Source organism: Mesoplodon bidens (genome assembly GCF_964165515.1).
Source record: "Mesoplodon bidens genome assembly, contig: HAP1_SCAFFOLD_659, whole genome shotgun sequence".
Classification (NCBI taxonomy): Eukaryota; Metazoa; Chordata; class Mammalia; order Artiodactyla; family Ziphiidae; genus Mesoplodon; species Mesoplodon bidens.
In genome coordinates this window covers 81361-99546 of record NW_027672588.1, presented here as the reverse complement: position 1 = coordinate 99546, position 18186 = coordinate 81361, and the positions used below count along the sequence as shown (strand labels likewise).

Genomic DNA, 18186 nt, shown 5'->3' with positions numbered 1-18186 from the left:
ATTTAAGCACTCACCTTCAGATGCAGGCACAGAGCTTCCCAGTCCTGAGGCCAGGCTGGGTTTCTACCCAGGTTCCCATAGTCCTAGCGTACACAGAACATGGTCAGGCCTAATCTTCTTCTTATAGACAACACATGGTCAGCTCTGAACATAATCAGTAGAAAGGACATGCAGAGGTCTAAATCTACCATGTAGACAGAACTTGACCATGTTTAAACTAGCTTAGGGCTGATCTCATAGGAGGTACAGACCACACACATGGGTCTCTCATCTTTGGACACCCACATCAGGAAACTGAACAAAATCTTTGTCATTAAACATTTCAACAGGCAAAACCAAATGTTACCAATATCTCTGGCCACCTCATGGTCAGGATCCATGAGTGAGCCACGAACTTCTGAGAGTGCAGCCCCGTCTGCTGCCAGGACAGACAAGAAGTGGCCTGATTCCAGCCTCCCAGGCTTCCAGAAGGAGGCGGCCGCACTGGAAGCCCAGGCAGGACAGTCCTGCATGGTCTGGACCAGGAGATCCTGTCTGTCCGCTCCACTGGCCGATTCCGGGCGGGGCGCTCAGGGCCGCTGAGAGCCCTGCACTCAGGTCCTGCTTCCCTGCAGCGTGTGCATGTGCATGTGTGTGTGCGTGTGTGTGTGCGTGTGCGTGTGGGTGTGTGTAGAGGGGGCGGTGGCTGACGGCTCCCATGGCTCCCGTCCCGGGCACCGCACTGTCTTCGAGGGGAGTCACGGGGAGAGGTAGGGGCACAGAAGCTGTTGGAGAGGAGAACCCACCGTGGAGCTCCTTGCACACTGGCTCACCCCACCTGGTGACCCGCCTGCCCATCGTGGGCCGCATGTCACCCCCCAGCCCACACCCCCGAGGGCAGGGTGCCTGCTCTTTCAAAAGGACAAGGTCTCACATGAAGGAGACCCAGTGGGGACTGTCACGCCCCCACTCCTGATGCTGACTTTGGGAGAATGAACCCCCTTGACTGGGCGATGGGACACTGTGAGGAAAGAGGTGGCGGCCCCATCCAAGTCGGGGCCTGGCTGAGAGATGGGAACACAGGAGCCAAGTGCAGGGCCTGGAGGCCAGGCCAACAGGAGGGGCATCCCCAGCCTTGACCGGACTCTCCAACTGTGACATTGTAGCTTTAGGGGACCTGGGGCAGGTGACTGAATGTAATGCGTGTCTAAACTGGACCCTGAATGGGGCTTAAGGAAGGTGTGAAGGATGTTACTGAGACCGTGACAGTCATTGGAAGACAGACTCTGTGTCAGGACATCCTGCTCCATCCATTTAAATCCCTGAGATCTGTGACCTTTACGTGGCTACGCAGGATTGTTAGAGCAGCTGCGTGTGGATATATCTGCAAGTGGTTCCAGCAAACACACAGTTGTGCACACAGGCGGGCACAGCACACACACAAACATATGTAGGTGCACAGCACAAATATATTCACACACTAGCATATGAACACACATGCACGCATATGCCCATGCACACACTAACGTGAGCAAGTGCACACTAACGAACGAGTGCAAGTGCACATACCTATGCACATGCACAGCATAGGTATGCAAACAGGCACAGGCACACGCATGTACATAGCACACACACAGGGAATAAAGTGAATCCATAAAGTGAGTCCGTAAAGCATTAAGTCCTGAACACAAGTGAAGCTGACATGTATTTTTCCCTTTTCTTAGCTTTGATGTTTTTCACAATAAAAAGTTTAAGGAAAAAGTTAATGGCAAATGACTTTTGATTCATAGGACTTTCTGACGTTATTCCACAAATATTATGACAGGAGAAATGAATGTAGATAGTACATGTGTCCACTAATGGATGAATGGAGAAGAAAAACATGGTCCATCAATACAAGGGAATGTTATTCAGCCTAAAAGGGAAGGCAATTCTGACACAGGCTGCAGCAGGGATGATCCTTGAGGGCATTAATGCTCAGTGATGTAAGCTAGACACAAACAAACAAACAGTGCTTGATCCATTCATACAAGGCCCCTAGAGCAGTCGGAAACACAGAGACAGAAAGTAGGATGGTGAGTGCCAGGGGCTGAGGGAGGGACAATGGCGACTGAGTGTTTAATGGGGACTGTTTCAATTTTGCAGGATGAAAAAATTCTGGAGGACGATGGCGGTCAGGTTTGCACAACAGTGCGAATTACTTCTGGACCCTGAAATGTGCACTTAAAAACGGTTAAGATAGTAAAGTTTATGTTTTGTGTATTGGACCACAATTTTTAAAACTTTAAAAAAAAACAACAGGAAGTAGTCCGTGAATAACACAAGATGCACAACTTCACTGACAACCGAGGGATTAAAACCGTAAGAAAACTATTGTGCACACACCTACCAGAATGGCAGACATGAAGACACAGTATCAAATATCAGCAGGATGTGGAGCAATGGAAAGCCCGGTGCGCAGCGGGGGGTGCAACCACTTCTGAAACAATCGGGCCTCAGAGAGCGAAGTCCGTGCACACAGACCCACAGTGTTCCTCCCAGCTGAACACAACCCCCCCAGCCCTGCACCAGGACACACGGACATGGACTCTGCAGCCACAGGAGCCAAACCTGAAAGAACCTGAAGACCATCACAAGCAGATGCAGAAATGAACCATGCACGCTTCTATGAAGGAATATTCCACAGCGATGGAGTACATTTTGTTTAAAGGCAGTAAAACTATAAAAAATTATTTTTTAAAAAAAACTATATTCACAAGATGAAAGAATCTATAATTCTGGCACCTAAGGATTGTCGAATGCTCCTAAAAATAGATTGTTGTGGAAACGTTTATTATAAGGAAATTAACATATTCTCTAGGAAGGATGGGGTGAATGGGCCTGCTACATTTTCTACATTGAAGACATATACAGGTTTTGATTCTACTTCTGTTAACTCAAGTGGGGCTTCATTGGATTTCTGCTACCGCGGAGATAATCAAATTCTGGGTAGGGGTCAGGAGAAAACTAGTCATAGGCATTCTCGTGTAATAATTACTGTTGAAAGTGTAAATGATCCATTTATCAGTACGACTGAGAATAGAATAACTGCTACATTACTTCATATGAGATTGTGTCTGCTACTGTCCCTAGGGCTCCAGTGAGTGAGTATTTTGAATGTGAAGCTCATCCAGATCTGAGAATGGAATAAATGGCTAGGTGTGATATGGCTAATATAAATAATATGCCTACATTTATATTAATTAGTGGGTAAGATATGGGAAGAGGAATTCATGTTTTGAGAGCCAGGGTTAAGGTTAGCATTGGGGCAATAATATATAAATTGATGATGTTGATGGACATAGTGGTTCTTTAATAAGTAATTTGTATGCCTCAGCAATGGTTTGTAATCATCCATGGGGGCTGAGGATTGTTGGCCCTTTCTGGATTTGTATATAGCCTAGGATTTTCCATTTAATTAATATGAGGAATGCTATGGTGAATTAAATTGGGTCATTTGTGAAAGAATGTTGATTATAAACATATTCTTAGGAAGAGGACTTGAACCAGTGCAGATAAAGGTTTCAGTTTTACATAATTACCGGGCTCTGCCACCTTAACAAACATGGTTCTACAGTAGGGTATGTATAAATTAATTGAATGTAGATTATATCATCATTTAGTTTCCAGACATTTTGTAAAGTAAGCCGTAATGCCCTTGTCCTTTCCTACTGGCAGAAATCTGCAATAGACAGAAAGCAACCAGGATGACTCCAGTCTGAACTCAGACCACGTGAGACTTTAATCGTTGAACAGACAATTAATAACAGTTATACCATTGAAATGTCGTGATCCAGCATCAAGGTCATAAACCATATTGCCGCTATGAACTCCAGAATACAATTACACTGTTATCCCTAGTAAAACTTGTTCTGTTGATCAGTGTTTTAGAACAGGTGATAAAGCATTTTGACTAGTTGGTCTAAATTTTGATCACTCAGAGGTGGTTGCTTCTCCAAAAAATAAATGGCACACGGGCCCAAGGCGCACCAGCTTCAGTAGTTGTGGCACACAGGCTCAGTAGTTGTAGCCCACTGGCTTAGTTGCTCTGTGGCACGTGGGATCTTCCCAGACCAGGGATCGAACCCGTGTCGCCTGCATTGGCAGGCGAATTCTTAACCACTTCATCACCAGGGAAGTCCCAGGATCACAGTCTCCCTTTTAGTATACCTTAAGCCCAAAGAATCCATGGAGAATTGTTACAGAAAATAAGACAATAAAATATTGTAAGGACTGTAACAGAAGCATATAGTACATTGTTCATATAGACACAACCCAAGCAGTTACAAAGTATATTAAAAGGGAGGCTGAAATTTTATTTTATTTATTATTTTTTTAACATCTTTATTGGAGTATAATTGCTTTACAATGATGTGTTATTTTCTGCTTTATAACAAAGTGAATCAGTTATACATATGCATAAGTTCCCATATTTCTTCCCTCTTGCATCTCCCTCCCTCCCACCCTACCTATATCACCCCTCTAGGGGGTCACAAAGCACCGAGCTGCTCTCCCTGTGCTATGTGGCTGAGGGAGGCTGCAATTTTAAAGAATAAGATAAATTATACCCACAAACTCCCAATCTTTCCTGAAACGTTGCAATCTGGAACCCTATTGTAGGAAGCAGAAGATTCCAGGAGACATTCTACAAATGAAGGACTCTAAACCCTGTGGTTGGATAAGGAATTCTGGAAGGAAGGTATCCTCACCAGAGGAGAGCAGGTTCCTATACTTGTCTAACACCACATACCTGGACAGTTCCCACTGATCTTGGTCCAGGCATTGCCTGTCCTCTTGAGAGAAAACTATGGCCATATCCTGGAATGTCAGCAGTCCCTGAAATTAAAAGTACACATACCGTGTGGCCACGGGAAGAGTTCATAATGTGACCCAAGAAGAAAAGAGCAAGTTAAGAGAACTGGTTTTAATTTAGAAGAGTGTCTTCAATTACCCACTAATATATATATATATATATATATATATATATATATATATATATATATATATATATATATATATATATATTTTTTTTTTACAAAGTAAGTTTCTCTATCTTATTTCTAACTACAAGAAAAGAGTGTGGCATGTGATCCACAAAACCAGTATAGAGACTATACTTATCTGGAAAAGAAATGATAAAATGATGGTTTCAACACAGGCATATGCATTTTTGAGTGTTTTATTTATATCAAATTGGATAAAATGTGTGTATTTCTCAGACAGAAAAGACGTGTCGAGGTAGAAATGTACCTTTCAACTATTCATGGGTACACAAGTACACTGGGGAGACTGTACAAGTTCAGATTGTGATTCAGTAGGTCCGGTGGGCCTGAGTTCTATTTTTTTAACAAGCTCATTTTTAACTAGTGATGCCACAGTCTCTGATTCATTAACGACAATTGTGAATAGCAGAGACATAATTAGAAAGGTAAAAATTCATATTTAATTTTGAACTTAAAGTGTTTTATGGATTTTACACCTTTAATAGGATAGTAAGCACAGCAGCAACAATCATTTGTGAATATTTACTATAGACCGTGTATCTTTCTAACTTTGTAGTGTAGGACTCCAGGAAAAATGCCTGGGCTGCGGTCACAGTGGGCGGGGCCCTCAGGCCGGGCCGCCCCGCCAGGACCCCCGACGGGGCCCTGCGCTCCTGGCGGCTCCCTCCCCCGGCGCCTCCGTCCCTCCCAGAAGGCCTCGGGGCAGAGCGGTCCCACCCCCTGCGCGCAGAGCGGAGCCCGCGTTTCCGCAGAGCTGGAGCTCCCGGCTCGGGGTCTCTTCCCTCCGCCTTCACGGAACTGCCCCGGAGCCCGCGGCGAGGGCGGCCTCACTGACGCTGCCGGCTCTGGAGGGGCCCCGGAGGCCGAAGCCGTGACAGTCGTGCGGACGGCGGGCCGGGTAAGTGGGCGCCGACCCTCCGCCTGGTACGGTGCCCTGGCGGCAGGGCAAGACCAGCTTCTGAGGGGCAGGGGTTCGCTGCCACCCGCCGCTGCTGTGCAGAAAGGGCGGCCCCCAGCGTCTGGTCCCGGGAACTTCGGTCCCTCCTCTCGCCCCTGCCCTCGGCCTGGCTCGCGGGGCCTGGGGGGCGTGGGGAGGGGGTCGGCCTGAGTGTCCTGAGGGGAAACGGGGCAAGGGAGGCGCAGGGCCCGGCTGCAGCGTCAGCGCGCCTCCCCCCGACTGCGGGGAAAGCGGCTAAAAACTCCTCCCGAGGCTCGCAGGCCCCTTATTCAGCGGAGTCCCTCTGCCCTCCTTCCTCCCTGAGCTAAAGGACTGGGGGGAGGGGACAGGGCAGGGCACTGGCGCAGGTAATGGGGACCATCAGCAGGTGATTGTTAACTAAGGAAAACCGGCTCTCCCAACGTGAGGAATGCAGCGCTTTTCTTTGTTTGCGGAGATGCCAGAGGCTGGGCTCCCTGAATTCCTTCCTTTCATATGCACCTCAGCGCTCTGGGGCCTGCATTCTGTATTTGCATATCCTGAGATCCTCAGGGCTCGCGGCTCACACTGGAGGGCTGCAAAGGCTGATGACTGTGATATCCTTTGTTTACTGAGATGGCAAGAAATATTCCATTTCTCACAGGCTTGAAGGGCACAGAGTGAAAAGGGTAGGAGAATCTCACTCGGCATGTACTTTGGTTTACACATAGATAATATTTACACTTAACTGTGCTACTAGAGGTTCTCAAGTGCGATCAACTTGTACCACTGCCCTCTATGTATTAACTTCATGAATATCATAAGATAAGTGCCTATAGAATTGACTTAATCCATTTAAATAGGATAATGGTTTTTAAAGGAAACATAATAGAAATATGACAACAAATCCCTTACCACTAAAGGCTGGGTCTGGAGCAACCTAAATAAATGTTCCATTGTTAAAATATTGAAAGATGTATTCAATAGAAATATCAACAAAAATGACAAATAATGAGGGCAGCAGAATGTTGAAATGTTCTATCTTTATCCTTAAAGTGCCAGAACATCATGTATTAGTAGGCACTGGGGGCAGAAGATGCCTGATTTTATACCTTTGTCATATTCGTACAGTTGTTTCAACAAGTAACTTAAAGACCAAATGGGAAAAAAGGAGGTTTGTGCCTGAGATCATGTTTATGTGAAACCAGGGATGGCTACCTTGTCCCAGGTGAGTTAAGTTTACCTGGCAGGTAGACCACAGAGCTCCTGAGAAGCAAGGGTTGGAATTTTTCTGCTGGGTGCCCCTTAGGTTCTGTGACTTGACTGATTGTGAGTCATGTTTCGGGAAAGACCTGATCACAGGAAAAGGGTGGGGAAGAGTGATTTGGGGAGCAGCTAACAACATGCATCACGGCTCATGGCTTGAATGAATTTTAAAGAAACAGGAAAACAAATGCTTCTTATGGAATCAGAGAATGTCCAGCCGGACAATCCCAGAAAATGAGGAACACCCATCCCATTTTCCAGATGAGAAAACAGAGGCCCAGCAAGGTGAAATCCCTCACCCAAGTTGCACCCGTCTCTCCTCCCCACTACATGGTTCATGAAAGCACGACTTTTCCTGTCGTGATCACTGCTGAACCCCAAAAAGGACCAGGCATCTAGCCGCTGCTCCAAAAATTTTGGTTGACTGTAGGAACAATGCTATTTCTTTTTTCTCACTCTTATTCAGGATTGTGCCAAGAACTCCCCAGGCTGCAATGTAATTCGATAAATGTAAATATTAATTGAGTTTTGTTGTGATGAGGACTTAGGCTTTGAAGGTAACAGACTTGATTCAGATCTTGGTTCTGCCACTCAATAGCTGTTTGGCTTTGGGAAAATTACTAAACCTCTCTGAGCTTATTTCTTCCTTTGTAAAGTGGGGATAAATGTATCTGAGCCAGCAGAGCACCTGCATGAGAGATGTGCACTAAATATTGGTCTTTCTCACTCTCCCACGCCATCTCTGTTCTTCCCAGAGAAGTTGTACAGAAGGATATAGTACTTTTTTAAATTAATTAATTAATTAATTAATTTTTGGCTGTGTTGGGTCTTCGTTGCTGTGCGCGGGCTTTCTCCAGTTGCGGCGAGCGGGGGCTACTCTTTGTTGTGGTGCGCGGGCTTCTCATTGCAGTGGCTTCTCTTGCTGCGCTTGTTGTGGAACACCGGCTCTAGGCACACGGGCTTCAGTAGTTGTGGCCTGCAGGTTCACTAGTTGTGGCGCATGGGCATAGCTGCTCCGCAGCATGTGAGATTTTCCCTGACCAGGGCTCGAACCCATGTCCCCTGCGTTGGCAGGCATATTCTTAACCACTGCGCCACCAGGGAAGTCTAATATAGTACTTTATAAAGAGGGGTTTTAATTGATTTCAGATAGTGTACATGTTTCTTGTAGAAAAGATTTTTCCACTATAGAAACGTTAACATGCAATACCACTACAAATGCAGTATTCTATGGGTTAGATATTGTCAGTAAATTTTATAAGTAATTGGGCAAAGGCCAAGGCAGTAGGTACTGGGGAGTAAGAAGTCTCAAGTCTGGGGTGCCCCCCCACCCCAATTTCAAGAGCAGGGTGTGTTTTTCAAATCCATGTTTCATCTGGTCTTTGTTTCTCATCCATCCTCTGTGTCTGCCTTTCACAAAAGGCTCAGATCCTCCACTTTCACACCCTCCCGGCTGGCTGTGCCCCAGCTCCCGTCCTGGAACCTCTGCACGCATGGGTGTGCCTGCTCTCCCTGGGCTTCACCAGCTTTGCCAGGGAGCTGCTGTATCGTGCACTGCTAGCTGTACCCCAGAGTGCCTAGACCCTTCTGGTACATGAAGTACACCCTCATCACCATGAGTGCACACCCATCCCCTTACCTTATATCCTGCCTCTAAGCCAGGCTTGGGGGTGACTAGTGTGCATTCAGCTATGTGAGGTGCTGGGATCAAAGTGAAGTTCCCAACTTTTGAAGTTGCAGGCTTGAGGAGCACACAGTGATTTAAAGTCGGGTCACCTGACTTAAAGGGGGAGCTGATTGCTTTAAAGCCAGGGCAGCTGGCTTAAACCCTGCGTCCCTCCGCTGCAGGACGAGACCAACTTTGGCGGTTCTCGGGTTTGCTCCAAGCCAGCACTGCTGTGCAGGAAGAGCTTCCAGTAGTGCCTTAGTGCGGGGGAACTTGGTCCGTTGTCTTGCCGCTGCCCTCAGAGCGGGACCACCTGCTCTTCTGGAGGAGAATCAGGGAGGGGGAAGTGCAGAGTCCCGGCTGGAGTTGCGGCACCCTTTGTCTGATGGCAGGGAAGGGGGGACGGGGCTGTGTGGTGTCCTGGGGCTGGACTCACCAGGTCAACTCAGCCTCTCAGCCTCCTAACCTCACCCCACACACCCCACAAGAGTCTCCAATGATATGTAATTGTGCCTTAGGTTCTCGGTCTTCAAACTCATACCCAGGCTCCCAGGTCCCTTGATTCATCCAATTCCTCTGTGCTCTTTCTTCTATTAGATACAGTCCCAGAGGGAGGGGCTGGGGGATGGGACTGGAGGGACCCCGGCAGCACTGGCCTAGGCTGACTAAAGAGATCCAGGGCCTGCACTCTCACACATGTGTGAGGACCCTTAAGGCGCAATAGAGGGGGCCAGTTAGAGGCAGTCCTTGTTGCCTCAAGTGAGTATGGATCACCGTCGGGTGGGGAGCATGCTGACCCCTGAGAAGTACTGTTAGAAGGATGTGTTCCTCCCTCGGCTTCAAGGACGTGGGTGGGCTTCAGGGCTCCATTTCCCCTCCAGACCTCCAGGGCTGACTGCACCCCAGCGGCCTTGCAGACCTGGCTTCCTGTCCCAGAACTTGCCAGGCTCCAGGAAGAATCCAGACTGCAGAGATGGTGCTTGAGCGCTCCAGCTTAAGAAGTGCTGTCCCTGGGGACCCAACAGTGGAGGGAGGAAGGGTGAAGGGAGTAGGGGGGTGGGGTTGGGAGGGGTGGCTGCCCTGGGAGACGTTGAGAGAGAAATATCGTCCCCCACACCCCCTGCCCCCTGCAACTGACTGACCCACTGATGCCATAGGATCTCAGGCCCTTTTAGTCAGAGATGCCTCGGTTTCTTTACTCCTGAGTTCAAAACTATGCAAAACCAACTCTTCATCCTCTTGCTGCCTGGCCAGGACTTGTAAAGCACTGTTCTTTTGGAGCACTCGTTCCCTAAACTGCAGTTTGGAGCTGTCCCAGCTATTTAAAGGTGTTCTCCTTAAACTGAGACTAAATCCTACTCTTTTGGAAAAACGCCTTGCACTTCCGAGGAGATCATGTTTTCTGCCCATTCCTTCCTTCTACTTCCCTCTTAAGAAGCCCTGTGCTCAAAGGGCTTGGTGACTTATTTTTTGCTTGATGTCAAAAAGAAACCTTCCCCATGCACCACAAAAATCTTTCCTGGAGCATAGGTGTTTCAAAACCATGACCGTGTTTTGCAGTCAGTATACACTGGGTAGACTGCCTAGCAGTCCCTCCAAGAGCCAGAGGTGAGCGTAATCAACTTATCTGATTGGATGCCCTTCAAGTTTAGGAAGGTCCCATTCTTATGCCCCAGCAGATAAGACAGGGCCCTGGATGGCTGTGGCTGTGATTAGATAACTTCTGATGATTTTATTTCCCTTACTGAGCTGCTGCTTCTAGGTTAAATTCATTTTATTACCTGTCCTTTTTTTTTTTTTTTTTTTTTTGCTGTACGCGGGCTGCTCACTGTTGTGGCTTCTCTCGTCGTGGAGCACAGGCTCCGGACGCACAGGCTCAGCGGCCATGGCTCACAGGCCTAGCCACTCCGCGGCATGTGGGATCCTCCGTACTGGGGCATGAACCTGTGTCCCCTGCATTGCAGGCGGACTCTCAACCACTGCGCCACCAGAGAAGCCCTACCTGTCCATTTTTAAAGAAAGACTGAAAAAGTCACTGTAATAGGTCAGGAGTCTGAGCTCAGGGTTAGTCAAAGGTACTCACAGGGAGGAAGGTGGATAAACATAGGTGCGTAAAATAGGAGGGTTGGCAAGTACAGCCAGGACGACCGGGTTCACCGTGCGCACTAATAAAGGCCAGAATCTCCTCATTTATCTCTGGTGGGAAGTTCTGATGGTTTCTCAGGATCAAACTCAAATCATATTCAAACTAGGGGGCTTCCCAGAAGGCGCTGAAGCACCGGCAGAGCCCACCTGCGCTCCCACCTTGGCACTCCAGGATCAGAGTTGGGTTTGGAGATGGGGTTGCTGTAACCCCAAGGAGGTGAGCAGAGAGGAGGAGTTGATTACCGGTCTCCTCTGACTCTCTGGCCCAAATTGCCTGGCTTCACGGGGGGTCAGAGTTTTGCTTTGAGCAACTTATGGGGCACTTCCAGACTGGTGGGGTTGCCCAGTGGCCCGACAGTCTGACAGGCTGGCTGCGGTGTGACCGCCCTTTGTTTCTTCAGAATCTGTTCATCAGGAGGTGCATGGTTGCGGAAGCCCATTCACCGCCCTCCACCGAGGGTGATGGCACCTTCCCTGGCTGTACCCTATGACCACCAGGTACTTGAAATGAATGCAAGGTTTTTGACTTCAAAGAAGAGCTCACATAACCCCTTCTGCCTCATAATGTGTGGGATTTACTATAATGGAAGGACATTATAAAGAACAGGTAGAAAACCCACCTGTTGGTCTCCATGTAGGAGTTTATTTTGTGTGAATCTCTCCTACACGAGCAGATAGCAGAGGTTTATTTTTGTTCCCGTGTGTGTAGTTGTGGCAGAGGACGTAGGTATGGTGGTTTGAAGCCCTCAAAGAAATATTCTCAGAATTCTCAAGACTTCTCTTGATTGGAACCGAAAGAGACCTGGAAAAGGAGGAAAAGCAAAGGAGGAGGGAGAACGAATGGCTGTTTCTCAGTAAATTCACCTTCCTGGTTGATTTTTCTGTCTTCTCATTTCTTTTAACTTCTATGTATGTCTAATGGAATGATGTAGAAAGGCTGATTTTTATGCTTTAAAAGATTTTACATCACAAAGAAACTAGAAGTGGCTAACAGAACTTATTCACATCAATGTTACATAGAGACTTTGATATTAAATTTGTATACTAAAATGGGTTAATCCAAATTTTCTCTTTCTTTTTGAGTGAATATTTCTAACATATTTTTGTAGATAATAATTTATCCTAGATATACAAAATTGTGAGAATGGGTACCATTTTTCACCACTTAAATGATTTCTTTTAAATGAATAGATCGTACACTTTAAAGGCCAATGTTGTCTTACATGTTGTTTTTTAATTCCTTGATTTCCAAAACTTGTGTTTATTTAATTGATTTCTATCTAATAATCTGTCTCTCCTTTATTGTTTCTTACTTTATATTTTATTGATCTATAGTTAATTTACATTATTATATTAGTTTCAGAGGTACAACATAGTGATTCATAAATGTTTAGGTTCTTCTCCATTTATACTTATTATAAAAGAGTGGCTCTATTCCCCATGCTATACAGAACGTCACTGTAGATTATTGATTTTATACATAGTGGATTCTTCCTCAGAATCTCCTACCACTATTTTGCTCCTCCACCCTGTCTCTCCCTGCTGGTAACCACTAGTCTGTTCTTTAATCTGTGAGTCTGTTTCATTGTTGTTGTTGTTGTATTCAATGTTTTAGATGCCACGTGTAAGTGATAACCTACCAGGCTTGTTTTCTCTGCAGCTTATTTTACTAAGCATAATACCCTCCAAGTCCATCCATGTTCTTGCAAATAGCAACATTTCATTTTTTGCTGAAGTCATCATAAATATCATTTTTTTATCCCCTAACCTATTGATGAACACTTAGTTTGACTCTATATCTTGGCTATGGCAAATAACACTGTTATGAACATTGGTGTGCAGTTATTTTTTTTTTTAAATAGTGTTTTTGTTTTCTTCTGATATACCCAAGAGGGAAATTGTTGGATATTATGGTAGTTCTATTTTTAGTTTTTTGTGGAACCTCCATTCTTCTTTCCACAGTAGCTGCACTACTTCACATTCACATCAAGAGTTTACAAGAGTTTCCCTTTCTCCACATCCTCACTAACCTTTGTTATTTGTGACCTTTTTGATGACAGCCATTCTGACAAGATTGAGGTGATATATCTCATAGTTTTGATTTGCAATTTATTGCCGATTAGCTATGTTTAGCATCTTTGTGCATTCTGGCTGTCTATCTGCATTTTTTCCTTGGAAAAATGTCTATTTAAGTCTTCTCATTTTTTAAAAAATTATTTTGGGTGCAGTTCTGATATTGAGTTGTATGTGCTGTTTCTGTAGTTTAGATATGAACCCTTGCTTGGTCATCTTTTTGGTGTTAACCTCTTATCATGTGCAAATATTGTCTCTCCTTCAGCAGGTTGTCTTTTCATTTTGTCTTTGGTTTCCTTTGCTGTGCAAAATCTTTTAAGTTTAGTGAAGTCCCATTTGTTTATTTTTGCTTTTGTTTCATTTGCCTTAGTAGACTGAACGCAAAACTGTTGCTATCATTTATGTTGAAGAATGTTCTGTATTTTCCTCTCGGGGTTTTATGGTCCTACATTTAGGTCTTTATTCAGTTTTGCGTTAATTTTATATACGGTGTGCTAAAATACTCTAATTTTATTCTTTTCCATGTAGCTGACCAGTTTTCCTAGTACCACTTATTGAAGAGACAGTTCTTTCTCCATATTGCCTGCTTTGTCATAAATCAATTAAATATACGTGTGTGGGCTTATTTCTGGGATCTCTATTCTATTCCAGTGATCTTTGTGTCTGTTTTTGCTCCGGTCCGATGCTCTTTGATTACTGTCGCTTTGCAGTATAATCTGAAGTAAAGGTGCCTGATGCCTCCAGCTCTGTTCTTTCTCAAGATTGTTTGGCTATTTGGGGTCTTTGTGTTTCTATACACATTTTAAAATTACTTTTTCAAGTTCTGTGAAAATGCTTTGGTATTCTGATAGGGATTGCATTAAATCTGTAGATTGTCTTTGGCAGTATGGTTATTTTAACAGTATTAATTCTTCCAGTCCATGCACCTGCTATATTTTCTCATCTTTTTCTGTTGCCTTCAACTTCTTTCACCAATGGCTGATACATTTCTGAGTACATGTCTTTTACCTGCTTAGGTGTGTTTGTTCTTAGGTATCTTATTATTTTTAGTGTGATTGCATATGGTATTGTTTTCTTAATTTTTTTCTTTCTGACAGCTTTGAGTTTTGTTTTTTTCTTCTTTTTCTAATTCCTTCAGGTGTAATGTTAGGTTGTTTATTTGATATTTTTCTTGTTTCCTAAGAATAAGCTTGTATCACTATAACTTCCCCCTGTGAACTGCGTTGGCTGTGTCCCATAGATTTTGGATCACTGTGTGTTCATTTTCATTTCTCTTGGGTATTTTTAGAATCCCTCTTTAATTTCTTCACTGTTCCTTTTTTCCCCTTTTATTCATCTGTGATGTGAGGACTATCTTTAATATGATGTTTGGATTTCTTTCAGTTGTGTGTGTGTGTGTGATTATTTAAGTTGCTGAGCTCTTAGTTTCACGTGGACACTAACAACCCTGCATTGTTACTCTGCTCCCCCACAGTTACTGAATTTGACCTTATATTTTACATCTACTTGTTTTGTGTGTCCCTTAACTTCTTATTGTGAATATAGATGATTTTATTACTGTTTTCTTTCATCCTTCCTATTAGCTGTGTACGTGGTTGATTTACTGCCTTTGTTGAATATTTGCCTTATCCAAGGAGGTTTTTCCGTTAGTAAGTTTCCTTTTCTAATTTTTATGTTTCAGTCATGGCCTTTTCTTTTTCACTGAGAAAAGCCCCTTTAAGATTTCTCATAAAGCTGGTTTGGCGATGCTGTGCTCTTTTAGTTTTGCTTCTCTGTAAAACTTTAGATCTCACCATCAAATCTGAAGGAGAGCCTTGCTGGGTAGAGTATTTTTGGTTATAGGCTTTTCCCTTTCATGACTTTAAATATACCATGCCACTCCCTTCTGGCATGCAGAGGTTATCCTGAAAAGTCAGCTGATAACTTAATGCAAGTTGCATGTTTGTAACTTGTTGCTTTTCCTTTGCTCCTTTTAATAGTGTCTTTTTATCTTTATTTTTTTGCCATTTTAATTACAATGAGTCTTGGTGTGGTCCTCTTTGGGTTGATCCTGTTTTGGCCTTACTGTTTTTACTGGACTTGGATGTCTGTTTTCTTTCCCAGGTTATGGAAGTTTTCAGCTCTTATGTCTTCAGGTATGCTCTACACTGCTTTCTCTTTCCTTTTTGCTTCTGGGACCAGTATAATGCAAATATTAGTACACTTGATGTTTCACATGTCTGTTCAACTTTCTTCATTTCATTTTAATCTATTGTTTTACAGTTCATCTTCAGTGATTGCCAGTACTCTGTCCTTCAGTTTTCTGATTCATTCCTCTGTCATTTAGTCTACAGTAGTTTCCTTTTAGTGTATTTTTCATTTCAGTTATTGTATTCCTCATCTCTGTTTTGTTGTTCTTTAATGCTCTAACTCTTTTTAAAAAAATTCTTCCTTCTTGCTCTGGTCGTCCATTCTTCTCCTGAGTTCTTTGATCATCTTTATAGTCATTACCTTGAAGTATTTTTTGAGGAGATTGGCTACCTCCACTTCACTTAGATCTTCTGAGTTCTTATCTTGTTCCTTCATTTGGATCGTGTTTCAGTGTCACCTCATTTTTCTTAACTTGCTGTTTTTATTGCTATGTATGTAGTATGTTCGTTACATTTCCTGACCTTCTAGAAGTGGCCTTTTGTAGGAGAGGTCCTATGTGTCCCAGAAGCCCACTGTCCCCTGGTCACTAGAACTATAGTTCTAGGTGTACCCCCTATGTTGGCTACTTGGGCTCTTCTATTGTGGTGGGCTGACTACTGTGGGTGGTCTGGTAGGCTTGGCTGCCCCCAGACTGCTTGTTTGACAGACTCTGCCTTGTATGGAGGCTGTCTGTGCTGCTTGGTGAGGCTAAATCATAAGGCAGTTGGCTGCACGACTCTGTGGGACACCAAATCTAGTGCTGGTTCACTTATGGGTAGAATTGCAGTCCAGGTGATATCAGGGCTAGTGCCCAGTCACTGGGGTGATGCTGGCTACTGGGAGGAAGACACAGGTCCTGAGTTCTGGCTGCAGGGCCCAGGAGTCTCAGAGTTGGTGTTGGATCACTGTTCCTGACACAGCTATCTGCAGGGTCTGGGGTATCCCTAATCTTGTGCTGTCATTCTGATGGGCAGGGTCAAGACCCAAGTGAGTGCATGGCTGCTTGTGGCCTGCAAGTGAGTGTTCTGGTCACACAGGCTGCTGGGCTGTGGTATTCCTGGAGCTGGTGTGTGCCTGTTGGTGTATGAGGCTGATCCCACTGCTAGAGCAGATTTGCTGTTGGGTAGGTCCAAGCTCCATCCAGTCCCTGTGCAGTAATCACCTGCCGACGGTGAGACTGATTCCAAGGCCAGAGCAGGCTCACTTGTCAGAGGGGCCAAGGACTCTGGGGCTGGTGCCTCTCCACTTAGGTGTGGAGGCTGGTCCTGGGGCTTTTGGTTGCTGGGCCCATGTCCAGCGGCAGCTGTGCATTGAGAGGGTCTGAAAGCAGCCTGTTTGCTGGTGGATGGGGCTATGCCCCTGCTCAGTTAGTTGCTTGGCCTGCAGCATCCTAGTACTTGTGTCTATAGTCTGGTGGAAATGGGTAGGGCTAGACCCTGAGGCTAAAAAGATAGAGGGAGGACTCTGAAATAATGCTTGCTGGTACCAGTGGCCACGAGGTAGAAGGAGCTCCCCCAAGTGGCTGCTGCCAGTGTCTATGTCCCTGAGGCTGTGCTGTAGTTGCCTCTGGACTCTCTGGGAGACTCTCCAAGATCAGGAGGTAGGTGTGACCCAGGATCCGTTCAAATGAGTCATACCTGAGGTTTCTAAGAAGTTATATACACAGTTGCTATTTGGATTGCTTGTTGATGAAGATAAGTGGAAAAACTAGAGTCGTTTCCAAGTGTAGGTAAGATATAATGAGAGGATGGAGGTGGGAAGTAGGGAGGCCCAGAGAAAAGTGGGAAGGTCATACTGGGCCAAGATGGTGGTAATATCCAGCAGAATGGATGGTAGGGCAGACTGTGGTTTCATCTTTATTATTTCGGCTCCCCACCTCATCCTTAATAATTCTTTGGGAATATTTCATTGCTCTGTGATGCAGGTACAGAATTCGAGTGAGGAGACTACACCCTCAGCGTCCAGCTGTCTGAGTCCTCAGTGTGCTTCAAATGATGGAGAACTATTGCTTCTTTATGAGAAGAGTTAGTACCTCGTAGCTAAGCTTTAGCTGGAGCTTATGCAGGATTGATTCCAATTTATATATACTGTTGGCATGGAGGTTCCTCCTCCTCTTTTCTTGACCATTATGAAATGAATCTATATTTCTCAATATTTGTGTATATCAGATAAATACATTAAGTAAAGGAATCTTATATATTGCTCCCTGCATAGTTTGCTCTTTCTTGTTTCTCTTTTACCTTTACTAAATTAGCACAGTGAGAGACCGTGCAATGTTCTGATCAGGAGAGATTAGAACATCATATTTCTAGAGAGGTTGGTGGGACAGAGCAGGGGTCCCAGTGAGAATCAAAGCTTCTGTTTCTACTTGGAAGTGTACCTGTATAGAGTAGAGGGCTCCAGGAAATATCCTAGAATATTGCAGTGTCCCTGCGGGAGATCATTAAGAGAGGCAGGATCTGGTCCCAGATCACTGTACTATGACATGTTTGTCAGTCATCTGGTGTGAGATTCTCAGAGCCAATCCCATATGGTAAGGCTGAGTGCAGAGTATGAAGCACCTGTGAAAGCCTTTGATTGAATGTTAAAGATGAAGCTCTGATTTTGGGGAGAATTTTCTTACCTGACTGAATGTCACCCTTCTGTGGGGATGAGATTCTGTGCTTTTCTTCTCTTGATGACCACTGACTGAAAGTCATTAGAGGATCATGTCTAGACAGCATTCTTTATTTAATTTCTTAAAGAAGAAAACATAGAAAACATTTTTATCCACTTTCAAATTGAGGGTCAAGGGGAATGACATCAGTGAAAATGTCAGAGTAGGGAGCTCTAGCTTGTGTCCATCACCAGAAACACTGACATACGTGGTAAAACCTGTCAGAATGATCTTATCAACACATGTAAGTTTTCTTTTCTTTTCACCCTGTAGA

At 44.8% G+C, this 18186-nt stretch overlaps 1 long non-coding RNA gene across 1 annotated transcript in view; it reads left to right on the top strand.

Annotated features, from left to right (window-relative positions):
• The first annotated feature begins 5758 nt into the window (after positions 1 to 5758).
• Positions 5759 to 18186, top strand: part of LOC308609942 — a 57286-nt gene continuing 44858 nt past the window's right edge. Inside the window, exon 1 of the long non-coding RNA XR_014014372.1 lies at positions 5759 to 5919. This is a non-coding gene — a long non-coding RNA (uncharacterized lncRNA). The remainder of the gene's footprint in view (positions 5920 to 18186) is intronic.